Source organism: Triturus cristatus, chromosome 3_2 (genome assembly GCF_964204655.1).
Source record: "Triturus cristatus chromosome 3_2, aTriCri1.1, whole genome shotgun sequence".
Classification (NCBI taxonomy): Eukaryota; Metazoa; Chordata; class Amphibia; order Caudata; family Salamandridae; genus Triturus; species Triturus cristatus.
In genome coordinates, this window is record NC_140584.1 from 444,008,399 (window position 1) to 444,022,870 (window position 14,472).

Here is a 14,472-nt window from a genome sequence, read left to right on the forward strand (position 1 = left end):
ACGGAGGCCTGCACAAGTGCCAAAATAGGTTATACGTGTTAAGCGCTTACTGTGCAATAATTGCCAGGGGCCTCCAGGAGCCAGTTAATGAAGCCTTATGTGGAGGCAGCGGGAGTTCATGCAATGTGCTTACTAAGCCGCGATGGCGGTATACATAATCACTTATGAGGTTGGTGAAAACACACTGTGTCGTCGGTGTGAACGTATTTTAAACTAGAAGGGGAGGAAAAAAGATAAGGGGGTATTATAAGAAGGGTTGTGCGAGGCACGGGGGCCTGGCCAGAACCAATTCCGAAACTGGAAGTCACTTATTTGGGTTAGACAGCATTAGTCAGTGGGAGTGTAGAGATGAGCAGCCGCTCCATCTCATGCGTTGGGCAGGTGATTTCTGCTGGGAATGAGAGAATTTTTATTCCTTGATCACTTGCACACACAATGTCCATACTAATCATTCCTACCTATATTGAAGAGTATATTGCTAAAATGATAAGTGGCCCATCTTTGTTCCACACACCCAATCCCACAGTGGTCCCTATGGACACTGCAACAGAGAAAATCGCAACCCTTGAAAGACTCAAGAAAAAACACATACGCACAGAACTACATACACGTATACTCATGAAATACCTGAAAGCAGATATAATTCCCATAGGCTTACAAGTTCGCAACATCCTGGCCATATTCCTTCAGGATAAAAAATTAAAAATCGTTTTTTCACACATTGGCACCACATGCTCTCGCCATTGGATGGTGTTAGGGATTGACACCACTGTAGAACACAGCAAAAGAGAGCTAGAAGAAATACTTGAAATTGAAAAAAACATTCTCGAATTAGGTAGCTTAGCAATGATTGTAACATCACAAAAAATCAACGAAGGTATCCAAAGATATATAAAAAACTATAACAAAGACAGGACATACCCCTAGCTGCAGGATGACTTTTTCACATCCGACCCACAAGATACACAAAGAAATCTTGACGGTACTTGGGACAGATTTAAAAATAGACAGCCCATTACATTTTCATATTCTTCAGCTGATTCTGACATCTCTGACCCCGGAGCAGGACCAAGCACCTCTTCCCACGCCCCCAATTTTTTAGGGAGAGGCCAGCCATTCCTGGGGGAATGAGGCAGGGGCAGAGGCAAGACCAGATAAAACTTCCCACTAGGGGAACGACAGACGAGACGGAAGTTCTATCAATAGAGGTACCAGTACTAAATCCACTGATCGTGGTATCTACGCCCACCACTGAAGAGATTCCCATTTTCAATTTGTCCAAACACCAGTTAGCCTCTACTGAGATCGCTCTACTGAGCAGAGGCCTTTCCTATGTCATGAATGAAAAACCCAAATGGTTCCTAATCCCAAAAGAAATTTTCCAATTGTTTAGGATAATTAGACTGAAATCTTTTTTCCAGGACAAATGTATACCTAACAGAATGGATGTCTCTGGACTACGTCCTAAATCTACTTTTAATCCACCTACTAGCTCTATGCCTCTAGAAGTCCTAACTTTTGAACATCTAGTCCTAAAAGATCTAGACAAATTGCAACACAAATACAGGTTTACTCCCTAGAATGTTAACCTTGATGGAAGAAAGAGCCTCTCAAACTTGAATTCTATGAAGGATATAGTTATAAAACCCTGTTGCAAAGTGATTCAAGACAAGACTGCTTACAACAATGACATTTTTCGCCAACTCAGCAACACATCACACTATGATCCTCTTGCCCATGATCCTCTTCAAGAAATAAAGAATCTAATCCAAACTATCACCAAGGAGGCAGAAGAATTGGGGTTCATCAGCCGTAATGAATTTTTGTTTCTTAAAAACAAGACCCCAGGCACCCCGGTGCTGTACACACTGCCCAAAATACATAAAAACCTAGATGTTCCACCAGGTACACCTATCCTGTCTGGCTGCAGTTCCCATTTGAGAACCTTAGGGAGGTACATTGATTTCTTCATCCATGATCTAGTCCAATGCACAGCATCCTATGTGAAAGACACTACTCACTTCATAAATTTGGATTGAACTAGAATCATTTGACCCTAAGAGCGAATTCCTTGTCACTTTGGACATTGAATCGCTCTATAACAATATTTCGCAAGACAAGGGTATTGAAGTCTACAGAAACCACCTTAACGCACGCCCTTTTTCCCACCAAGTCCCCACTGGTTCCATCATTTCCCTTCTACAAATAGCTCTAACTAAAAACGATTTCTTATTCAACGAAAAATACTACAGACAATGTAAGGGCACTTTCATGGGGCTGCTTTTGCTCCCAATTTCGCCATTTTGTTTGTTGACGATATTGAAAAATCAATCATTCTCAATGCACAAAATCCCCACTTGTCCAAAATCCATATCTGGCGACCATACATCGATGATGTTTTTATGATCTGGATGGGTAATGATACCAAACTATGTGACTTCTGTGGCTGGTTCAACAACTGCCAACCAGATCTAAAGGTTATGTACAATCGTAACAATGCTCAGATTGACTACCTGGATGTGACAGTTAAAACCATTGATGGTGAGCTTTACACCACACTGTTCCGCAAACCAACAGAACGTAATACCCTGTTCCAATACACTAGCTCACACCCCAGAGCACTCAGGGATGGACTTCCCTATGGCCAATTTCTCAGGATTCGCAGGAACTGCAGATTCAAACAGATATCTTTTTTAAGGAAGCAGAGGTCCTGTGTAAAAAACTTGCTGACAAAGGCTACCCTAGACGATTGATAAAACGTTCCTGAAAACGTGCATGGTACTCCCACAGAGAGTTTCTGCTATAACCCAAGCAAAGGGCACCAATGTCAAGAATCATATGCGTCACCACATTCTGTCCACCAGCAATAAATTGACCAAAATGATTTTTTTTTAAACATTTGTCTGTCCTGCTCCAGCCAACATTGTTTTAAAAGAGGCTGCAATATCAAGGACATCTAGTGATAGCTAGACTCCCCCTTGTTCAGGGTCACTTCAAATGCAGCAGCTGCATGGTATGTGTTTCAACCGAAAATACAAAGGTTTTTGGATATGGTAATGTGAAACACACACTCAATTTCTCTTCTAACTGTAATTCGAGAAATATCATATACTCCATTTGTTGTCCCTGTAACCTTTTGAACATAGGCCAAACGACTCAGAAAGTTAAATCGAGGATATGCCAACATAGGAGCAAAATCCGCTGCAAAGTCATCACGGCCCACCTGGTGGAACACTTTCTGGAGGAAGGACATTCAGAAATGGATTTTACGTGGCAAGCTATTGACACTCTATGCCCACATCACAGAGGTGGAGACCATCAAAAGACTCTGAATAGACTTGAGTGCAAATGGATTTTCAACTGACGCTCTATTGAACATGGCTTAAACTCTCTGGAAGATTGGAAAGCAATCCTGTAATTTTTTCCTTCCCTTCGGCTAAATTGTACTCACTTTAATCAATAGAGCTTCCTACTCGCTCTATTCTATAATGTCCTCGCCGTAGCGAGTAATAATAATTTTTCATTTTTCATATTTATAATTATTCATATGTTACCTATAATGTGGTATGCTTAATATGTTTCTCTGTCATCCATTGTCCCCTCTTATTAATTATTTATTCTATCCCTCTATTCACCTCCTTTCCATTGATCATGGTAGGCACTGCCCCATAATTAGGGAATCTATGCATAATTAGGACCGCCAGATACTCCACACTCTCTACCGTGCATGCGCTTATTCGTGCGTTCTAGTTGTTCACATACCTACCGACAGCCGATTTCTATATACTTCTGGCTTCCTTCATTCCCAGCAGAAATCAACTGCCCGACACATGAGATGGAGCGGCTGCTCGTCTCTCCACTCCGACCCACTAATGCGGTTTAACCCAAGTAAGTGACTTCCAGTTTCGAAATTGGTTCTGACTATGCCGCTGTGCCTCGCACAGCCCTCCTTATAATACCCCCTTCTCTTTTTTCTTCCCCTTCTAGTTTAAAATACGTTCACACCGACAACACGGTGTGTTTTCAGCAACGTCATAAGTTATTATGGATACCGCAGCTTAGTTAGCACATTGCTTGAACTCCCGCTGCCTCCACATACAGCTTCATTAATTGGCTCCTGGAGGCCCCTGGCAATTATTGCACAGTAAGTGCTTAACACCTATAACCTATTTTTACCCTTGTGCACACCTATGTCCTCACTACAATTTACCCACTTTTTCTAGGACGTGCTTGCGGGTCTGGATCCCTTCCCGTAACCCTTCATGATCTACTCCTTCTAAATTTCGGTTTCAATTCAATGACCGGATTCCTCCGGGTGGCCCGGTAAGTAACACCTTGTTGCATGTTTTTGATTTAGTCCGCGCCTTGCCACACCAGCCTGAATTCAGTTCACCTTGCTGCCACAGATTTTCTTAGGCTCGCAGCACCGCTAATTTCTTTTTCTTTCGCTTTCGTGATTGATTCATCTCTCTACTTTAATCACTCCCTTGCCTGTATTATTTTGAATTTGTTTTCACTACTTGATTAAGTTCATATCTGTCATGTTGACTTATTTAAATCTTCTTTCTCTGTTTATATAAACTGGGAGAACATTGCATGCACATTTAACGATGTACTTGACCAAACATATTTAATTATTCAGGGACAACCTTTAAACAAATATACCGTATCCTTACCTTATAGATTCCTCATGCTTACATTCTCATCCTGATGATGATCTCAATTCCTTGAGATCGAATCGCCTACGACCTTTTATACAACAAAAAACTCCTTTAATGTTTAAATTTATCGTCAGAAGTTTCTTTTAATGTTGTCAATGCAATGTATATTTTAAAGGTCACCTTCACTCATCCCATCACGCTTTTTTCACTTTTTTGTGAGCATGTGAACTATATTTCCAAAAAAAAGCTTTGATATATTATTTATGAAATACATATTTCACTATGCCAATGCCCATCTGTGTCCCTCCGTACATTTAGAATCTGTCTAATGTTACTCCTCCTGGCATTTATTAAATACTGTATGACATATGCTATAGGCTAAGTGATTAACACTTTCTTAAATGCAACAGCTCTCGCTGCTTTAGGACCTTATTGGCCTTATATGAACTACTGCTACCTCACAATACAATTGCACCTACAATATGGCACAGGCACAGAGGCAAAGGGTTCCCTCATTTGCATGGGGCCATGTCCCCATGCAAATGAGGGAACACCCTCTGAAGATAGTGCTGACGATTTTTGTGTGCCAGCGCTATCAGTATTACAGATGGGTACGCTCAAGCTTCTTCGGCCTGTTCTGTAATAGTAAAGGGCCCTGGGGGCACGCAAAGGGGGCTCAAATGTCCGTTATGCCCTCGGGACACTTCCATAATAAGGCCTCTTATCTCACCTCAAATAAAGGCGAATAATAAGAATAAGGCCTTCTAATTGTTAAAACGTTTTTAAGTAATATCTGTTTAAAATCAAAATACTTACATATTCCGGGACATTAGTTGTAGCCCATTATGAGGTCGATAAATTCAGTGCAACTATGTTGGTTGCTAATTAAACTTGGCTTATACAGAGCTTAGAGCAGGCAGAAGTGTGGTAACAAACGCTAGTAGAACAAGCATTAGCAAAGTCAGTAGGTCTTGCCTTTAGGACCTATTGCATTTTAGCTATGCTGTACAATAAATAACATTTTTAAAAGGCGCAATGGCGAGGCCATGTCATTTTGTAGGTGCCTGCACGGTCTATTTTGCACGCACACCTACATTTTTTTCATTTACCAATCTGAGATGGTTCAATATATAACAAAATAAGAAAAGAAAAAAGATGGAAGTAGCACAAAAGTGCTTTTAAGGTATTTGGGCAGGCAGTAAAAGTGCAACAAGCGGAGATTACAAAAAGGTGAGCGCAACACATAGAGGCAGAGGGATGCAGATTGGCGAGAGAGAGCAACACAGAACATGGCAGATGGGGAAGAGAAGTACACAAGGTAGACTGATGGAAAGCACATGCACTGTCATGGAGTACTTACCCAAAAAGAAAATAGTGTTGTCTGAAAAGTAACTAGTGGAAGGACATACAGGTGATCAAGCAACTGAAAGCTTGAGCCAGGCTTGAGCCCGAAGCCTGGCTTTGGCTTAGCTTGAGAATCTGTTGAAAACTCCAACCCATAACAAGCTGAGCGTTCATGCAGCTTCTGCCTGCCTTCCTCCCGCCTATGGTGTGGTGTTACAGCCAGAGCTGCAGATGGTGTAATTGGGGAAACAGGTTTGAGTCTTGGCATCGGATCAACATCCTGTGATATTTGGCAAATCACTTAATCTCTCCCCATGCCTACAAAACTGCATGCAACCTTGTGTAAAGTATAACTGGTGCTTGTGTAACGTTCTCCAATAGCTTCAGGGGAAGTTTGTGCTATGTGTTGAAATCTGTCGAAAAAAACACTCAGTTAAAAAAAGCAAAGCCCTTACATAAGGTTAGACAAGTAGATACTCATTTACTGCCTGATTTCTGCACAACGAAACCAGATAAGAAGGATAAATCGCAGCTTACACTCTTTAACAGTGTTATCTTAGTGAAATATTTTACTTTTCAAAAATACTTTTTTCTTCATTATCACCCATGAAAGCCCGTTCAAATATGTGAGTTCAGACTACCAGTTGTACAAAGCTATCACTTTTAATAGGTACTTTGCAATGCAGTGCTATAGCGTGCCCTATTAAAGTCAAAGCTTCCACTTGTTAAAGAAATACACTTTTTTCAATTTGAAGAAGACTTTATCCAATTTTACATGTTTTTTTGTATGATTTCATAGCATTATCAGGGCTTGGTTGTGCATGGCCTTCAAGATACGAAGCAAACCCTTGGCTCGCCTCTGGTTCACCTCTATATGTTAATTTGTTCGCTTGCCCAGTTCCAGAAGGACACAATTAATGAGGTTATGCTCCAGAGGAGACACAAACACAAGTAGAGGAAGCATAGACAATACAAACTACCAAATAAAAAAGCAATTAAATGAGAGTAACAATAAAGCCAACCAATGATAAGTAATTGGCGGTCTCCAAGTCCACTGCAAGCTGACAATAGGTCTTTCCACAAGACAGCTTGCGTTCTCTGGTAGGTAAGACCTAAAAAGAATGTATGGTGTTTCCCAGGGGTAACCACTTTCCCCATTTTGTTACTTCCGATTGAAAGAAGCTCTGACTGTCTTGACCATACTGACATAGACTGGGCAATTTCTAGTGCTTAAATATTTCCAATACAAAGGTCCTGTGCTAGTAGCCTAACATTCACTTGATCATACAGTGGCAGGTTACAAAAAGCGAGAAACCTCCAGCTTCATCCAATTCTTTAAGCTACATCAGACAGTGAGCCATTTTCAAGCAGACATGCTCATAGAGGGTCTCCCCTTCCTACAAGAGGAAAATCAGATGGCTTTAATGTCTATGTTGGACTACTGCAACATACTGCAAACAGGACTACCCGATAAACAGACAGTGCTACAGGTGATTCAAACTCGAGCAGCTTCAAGTAGTGAAGAGCGATGACCATGCCACACCAGCCATAAAGCCTCCACTGAGTCTCCCAAAAGAGCATAGAATCAACTGCAAGTTTCTGCACACTACGCAGGGCAGGAGAGTGCCGTAGGAAAAGGCCTTCCTTATGTCCAAACTCGCTACACAGTAGATTTTAGCCAGGATTATCAGGACAAATTTCTCCTGTATTCATCACAGATCCCACATTGAAAGATCAGAGACAGACTTACATACTCAAGGCACAACCTGCATGGGCCTCAGCTGCCAGATCTGAGAGATAAACAAGAGTCATGGAACTCACCAGTAGCCAATGAATAAAGGACACAGCGTGGGGAGGAATTCGGACATGTTATCCAAAACCAGTTGCATACCAATGGGAAGAGCTGTACTTTTATAGTTATTTGGTCATTTTGACATGCCACACTTTCTAGACCAGGTGAGCAGGCATGAGAGGTACACAGATGTCATGGGAAGTAGCCCAACTTACAGTGATTGCCCATCAGGCCAGATTTTTCAAGATTTGATGCAGAACAATGCATCAAATGGAGAGGGCAGGAATTAGGCATATTTGCACCATGGTGCAAGCTTACTTGAGTTGCAGGCAGGATTATTTTTGAGCAGAAACAATCCTCAGAGGTTCTTCCTCTTTCTAAGTATGCTGCAAAATGCAAGAGAAAAACACGAGGAGAAATTAAAGATTTTTCCTTGTTGCGCCTCTATCGGGATGGCGCACAATTAAAACGCCTTCCCAGGTTTACTTGTCTGGGTTAATCTGGGAATGTGCTAAAAAATATGGGTGGATGTATGGGAACACCCACTCTCCACACATGTAACGCCTTCCCAGAGCAGAGCAACGCAAGAAGCAACTTGTGCTGCCTTGCATTATTCCAGATTTATCAAGCCACGCAGGGCACACAAGTTGCCCTTGCTTCGCTTGTTAAATCTGACCTAGGGTTGCGTTGCCCTTGTGATACAAGGGCAACAAAATCCTTTGATGAATCTGGGTGACAGTGTGGCTACCTTCCCGCATGTCAGCAGCCGGACACCATGTATGTATGCTGTTTTTTAGTATACAAATTCTGGTATCACGGATGTTCGATTAAAGCAAACGGAAACCACACGTTCCAGAATGCATTAGGTTACCAAATGAAAGCCTATAGCTTGAAACATTGAGTCCGGCCAATGTAGAGCAAGATAGAAACCCTAAAGCTCCCTTACAAAGGCGTGCCTAGAGGCCCTGCGGTTTGCAGTGTGCGCTACAATGTAGAATTTGCTACCTTATTTGCAAAAAAGCATGTGACGCATTGATCACGTGTGTTTTAGAAACATACTGCCCATTCGACTAGTCAGGCATGGACATATCTGACCCTTTAAGGCCACACTCATGCTTGGTTTGACAGGTAACTGGAGGTTCACGTGCTGGGTATCTAGGAAGGCTACCTTAACGTGTCATCCATCTTACAATGGTAAAAACAAGAACACCTTTGAGATTTGTAATAGCCACTGTTATTAACAACCCCTGAAACTTTCAGGTTGCATTATCCTAATATGGCGAACAATCCTGGTCTTTCAGGCGCACCCTGGCTGAGTGCATTGTGCAGAAAACAAAAACAAAAATGTGTTGTCTTCAGTACAGACGGATACTCGTACCTGCACAGAAGATCCGCAACAATGTAAAATAAACCAGCGATTTCAAACCACCTTTTAAAGGTACTGACTGGCATTTACAGAGGGGACGGAGCAGGGCTTTAACTCGGGCGAGAAAACTTGTGGTGGGGGGGGTCTCTCAGAGGGGCCTGGCCTATGTAATTAAGAGCGTGGCTAAAAACACATTAGCTTGAAAAAAAAAATGAAAATGAAATAAAAATGAAAAAATGCATTGTTCAGTTACGAAACACTTACAATTAAAACATCATTATACAATTCTTCTTACATTTCATACATTATTAAGACCACATAATTAAAAGAAACTTTTTCATCAGTGTATAAAATGTATAAAAACAAATCTAAATAAAACCATCCTCATTGTCCACAATTAAGCAAATTCTTCTCCACTATTTCTATGAACTTCAGAAGTCTACCCGTAAATTGCAAGCTTTCTCCTTGTAAACTGGCTATGACTGCTTGTCGACATGTTTGTATAATTTGACTATTAAAGTCCGACCTTAGCAGCCTCCTACGTTCCTCTATTAGTGCCGGGCAGCTACAGTTGATATGACAAATATCTTCCCTCTTGTAATAACAGAGGCGACACACCCTCTCACTACTCATCAATTTCCATGTAGGGGCGTCTCCAATAAATTGGCTATTCCCAAATCGGAGATTCATCAGCTTCAGCTTTGCCCTTTGACTATTTGAGTCTCCTAAATATCTTTGGGGTTTAAGCATACCATACGAAGTAATAACTGTCCATGCACTGCTTTAGCCCATAAAGATGACAATTTTTTGCTACACCCATTTATAACTTTATTAAAAGCCTCCTGTGAAAGAGGTAAGGCCCATAGTTGTTCCGCATTGAACGTATCTATCGCCAGTTTAAAATATTCATGTGCCTGCTTATATTTATTATCGCATATTGCCTCCCAGACCACTGTCATAAGTGAGGAATTATTATCCTTTCTGATTTTGTGGCAGAATTTTAAATAAGCCCCTAAGCTATTTAGGTTCTGTTGTTTAAGTCCGAACTCAAGTCGGATTTGTGCTGGTGAAGAATGTCGCGGAAGATTAAACAGGCGTCGGTAGGTCCCTGTCACTAGCTTATCTATGGTGTTGTCAGCAGAACCTCTTAAGGTCTCTACTCCATATGCAAGAGTTGGCACATGTTTAATTGACATAATTTGTAATAGTTGGTTAAGGGCAAGCCCTTTTAAGTTATTCTGAAGTATGGAAAATGCAGCAATTAATGAGTTGTTTCTTCTCTGTAGTGCAGCGCACTGGTTCTTACCCGTGCCCCTAGCATCTATTATAACACCCAGATATCTGTATTCAGTGACCGATTCTAATACAATACCTTCCATTCTGAATTTTGGTCTTACAGCCAACCCTCTAGTCACCAGCATTGTTTTTGTCTTTTTTAAGTTAATCTTTAGGCCATAAGTGGAGGTGTACTGTGCACTTTCATTAATTAATCTCTGCAGACCCACCTATGTATAGCTTATTAAAACAATATCGTCAGCATAAAGTAAATGTGAAACATTAAAACCTGCCACAGTCGGAGAGTGAGAATTAATTTCACTAAGCCTTGATAAAATCCAAGCTAAATACAAGTTAAATAGGTTTGGGGCCAAAACACACCCATGCTTCAGCCCGTCCCTTATCACCATTTGTTTTGACAAAACTGTGCCTTGGCCCAACCTTACTCTCGTCCAAGTATTAGTATATAGCAATTGTATTGCTCTCAACAAACTCGGTGAGATTCCCATTTTCGTTAATTTATTCCAAAGAATATTTCTGTGCACTGTGTCAAAAGCTGAACTAAAATCAATAAAACATAAGTGAAGGTTCATTTTACGGCTTCTGGCCATTTCCATTATGAGAACTAGCATTTGAATATTAATAATCGTTCCCATGGAAGGATTAACCGAGGTGGCGCCAGCCAAGATGGCCGCTATGGTGTGAGGCTCCTGGCTGCCGGACCCCTCGTAGTCGCCCCACATCCGCGGATGCTGTCCTAGGCTGGATCCGCTGTCCGCCGAGTGTGGAGGTCCCGGTGCCCGACCCTCGGAGCGAGTTTGGCCTGTCTTGGTGCCTCCGGGGCTGAGTTGGACGGCCCGCAGCCCGCGCCGGCGCGTGGGCGGAATCCTTCAGGCTCCCTGTGCGGCTCCGTCTGCTGCGAGAGGCCCCGGCGCACCGCGAGGGGCGAGGGCCGCACGATCCTCATCGGCTGCTTTGGACCCAGAGGGCGGACGCGTTGCCCGTGCTGCTCCTTCCTGGCATATACTTGGTGGCGGTGAGGCTCCGGTCGGCGGGGAGACCGACCCGCTTCAGCCTCGACGGCCCAGGGCCGCCCGGGGCCTTGTGTTGCTGTTGCCTCTCGGGGGATGGGTCGCCCTGGCCGACCCGTCGTGCTCTCCTGACGACCTCCTGGCTGGCTGCATCTGGTGGTGGCGTAGGCGAAAGGCGGCTGCCCCGTGATCGGAGGAGCTGATCCGCTTCTGAGGTGAGCTGGGAGAGGCGAGGCTCGACGGACGCTGCCCGGGGGTGGTGTGGCCCTTGTCGGCGGGCGGATCGGCCCGGGGCGGAAGCTGCGACCGGCGTGGGATGACCCCTCCTGTGCCCTTGCTGTAGACCGGTGCGGACTGCGGTGGTGGCCCCCCTGGCTCGGGCGCGTGACTGGCTGAGAGGGGCCTCCCCATCGTGCCCTCTCTGGAGCCGCGTCTTGCCCCTTGGACCTGGGGGGGGTTGGGCTGTCGGCCCCTGACCTCCTTCTGCCTCGACCACACCGGCGTCCCGGTGGCCCTCCCCCACAGTTCACCGTTGGGCACCAGTGCGGGCGGACATTCTGGTTGCTGGCCCCCCCCCGCTGTGGCGATAGCGCTCTGACCCGGATCCAACGGAGTGGCCGGGTTGCACCCCTGTTCCTTCCTTTCCCATCGCCCTCTCCCCTCTCCTGCCTGTGTTCCATTGGTCCGCCATGGGCAAGGAGAAGGGCCCTAAGTTGCCGGGCACATCTCATCAGACGCGGATCGACCAGTTCGCCAGCTCGGACCCTCCGGGCGGGGGGGGGGGGCCTCGGCCCCGAATAAGGACCTGACTGTCATCCTCCAAGCCATTGATGCCTCCCGCACCTCCCTTGAGGGGATGGTTGGGGAGGTGAAGGTTGATGTCGCGCTTTTACGGCAAGATCTCCGCAACGCCACAGCCTGCATTACGGAGGCGGAATCCCGAATCTCGGCGGCGGAGGACGACATTCACTTGTTGCAGGATCAGGTCCGGGAGCTCACCACCCACTCCAAGGAACTGCACAGGCGGGCAGAGGATGCCGAAAATCGCGCCCGTCGCAACAACCTTCGCCTGGTGGGCTTTCCGGAGGGAGTGGAGTCTGGCCGTGCCGATGATTTCCTTGAGCAATGGTTCAAGTCCTGGATGCCGGAGAATGGGCTGTCGACTTGGTTCGTGGTGGAGAGGGCGCACCAGTCGCTGGCGGCCAGACCCCCCGTGGGGGCTCCCCCGCGCCCGTTTATCCTTCGGATCCTCAACTTTCGGGACAGGGACGCTATCCTGCGGGAGGCACGAGTGCGTGGGCCTTTGACCTTTAACAACCACACCATTATGGTTTTTCCGGACTACACCCGGGAGGTCCAGGAACAGCGCCGTTCCTACATGGATGTGAAGCAAAAGCTGCGTTCCCTGGGTCTTCAATACCAGCTCCAGTTCCCGGCCCGCCTTCGTGTTGTCTTCCAGGACAAGACACTGTTCTTTGATACCCCCGGGCGGCCTGGACTTGGCTCACTGAGGAACGGCCTCTGCGCCCACCCGCGGGGGTGTCCTCCGCTGCGGGGTCTCGAGGCCGCGAAGCGCCCGTAACCCGACGACCACGGCGCAGGAAGCGCACGCAGTCCCGGCTGCGTCGAGGAGTGGCGACGATCCGGACCCGGTCCGCCAACGCTTCTGAGAGACTTGTGAGGGGCTCGTCGGCATCCTCCGACGCATCGTCTAGGGCGGCAGGGGGACCCCGACGTTGCTTGTCGCCCAGGCCGGGGGGATCTCCTGTCCCTCTCACCGTACAGTCGGACTTGTCTGACCTTTCCCGCAGTCCTGCCCTGTGATGTGTGGTCTGCCCCGGGTATCCACGGGGGGAGACGGACTTGTTCGGGGGCGGGGGGCGGGAGACTCTGCACTCTTACGCTTTCTCGCCACTACCTAGGCTGTATCACTGAAATCCGTACCTCTGGAGGGGTCCACTACGCTCTTATACCCGAGCATCTAAGCTTGGGGTCTTGTACCTGTTGGGGTTTGTTCGGGCGACAGATGCTTCCGTTTTCGAAGTGTAGGGTGGGGGGTGGGGGCCTGGGGTTGGGGGCCTGTTGGTTGTTTCTTTCTGGGGGAATGTTCTGTTTGGGTTGGATTTGTCTTTCTTTGAATGTCTTCTACTACACCACACTCAGTGCATCGCTGTGCCTCTCCACACACCCACCCGCGCATGCCTCACTGCCGCTCGCCCTCATGCGCAGTGCAATGCTCCTCCCCGGTGTGGGGCCCACGGTCCTGGCCCCTCACGGCCACCTCATCTTTAAAATGCTCTGCTCTTACCATTCCCATGGGTGATCTCACCTCCAGGGCCCGCGTGCGCATTCTGTCATGGAACGTGAACGGATTATTGGACAGACTCAAACGTACTGCAGTCCTTAAGTATGCCCAGCGCGCCGAGGTCGATGTCCTCCTTCTCCAGGAGACCCACCTGCTGGGTGAGAGGTGCCCCTTCTTGGCCAGGTACGGGTATGACCGGGTGTGGCACTCTGGATACTCTCGCGGATCTCGGGGAGTCGCCATCCTGCTGCGCCGCTCCGTCCCCTTTGTCCTTTCCCGGGTGATCCGAGACCCCCAGGGGATGGGGATCGCTATTAGCGGTACGCTGGACGGTCGGCCGCTCAATTTACTGTCACTTTACGCGCCACCCATTGAGTTGTCTAGGGCACTATCCCAAGCCGCATCTATGTTGACTGCTCTCCCACCGGGTGCGGTAGTTGTGGGAGGGGATTTTAACGCTGTCTCCGCCCCGCCAATGGATTCCTCCGGTCTGGTATCGGCGCCCCGCGCTGCGCGGGCTAAGCAGCTGGTGGGATGGGCAGAAGCTCAGGGCTTATGCGACGCTTGGCGTATTTGGCACCCGCACACACGGCAGTACACCCACACCTCAGCCGCCCACCACACTCACGCGCGGATCGACGCTATCTTTGTCCCCTCCACCGACTGTGCGGGCATCCAAGACGTCCAAATCTTTCCTA

The 14,472-nt window shown here is 46.6% G+C and overlaps 1 protein-coding gene across 4 annotated transcripts in view; it reads left to right on the top strand.

The window, feature by feature from the left end:
* Positions 1 to 14,472, top strand: part of LOC146857507 (3-galactosyl-N-acetylglucosaminide 4-alpha-L-fucosyltransferase FUT3-like) — a 123,962-nt gene that overhangs the window by 27,181 nt on the left and 82,309 nt on the right. Inside the window, exons 2-4 of one of the 4 annotated variants that reach the window (XM_085648042.1) lie at positions 3,813 to 3,888; positions 3,988 to 4,144; positions 4,224 to 4,323. The exons of 1 other annotated variant lie outside the window; for it this stretch is intronic. The gene's annotated coding sequence lies outside the window, so the exon portion shown is untranslated. Of the gene's footprint in view, positions 1 to 3,809; positions 3,889 to 3,987; positions 4,145 to 4,223; positions 4,324 to 14,472 lie in introns of all 4 variants that reach the window. 2 more of the 4 variants (XM_085648041.1, XM_085648044.1) reach the window with 2 other exon arrangements.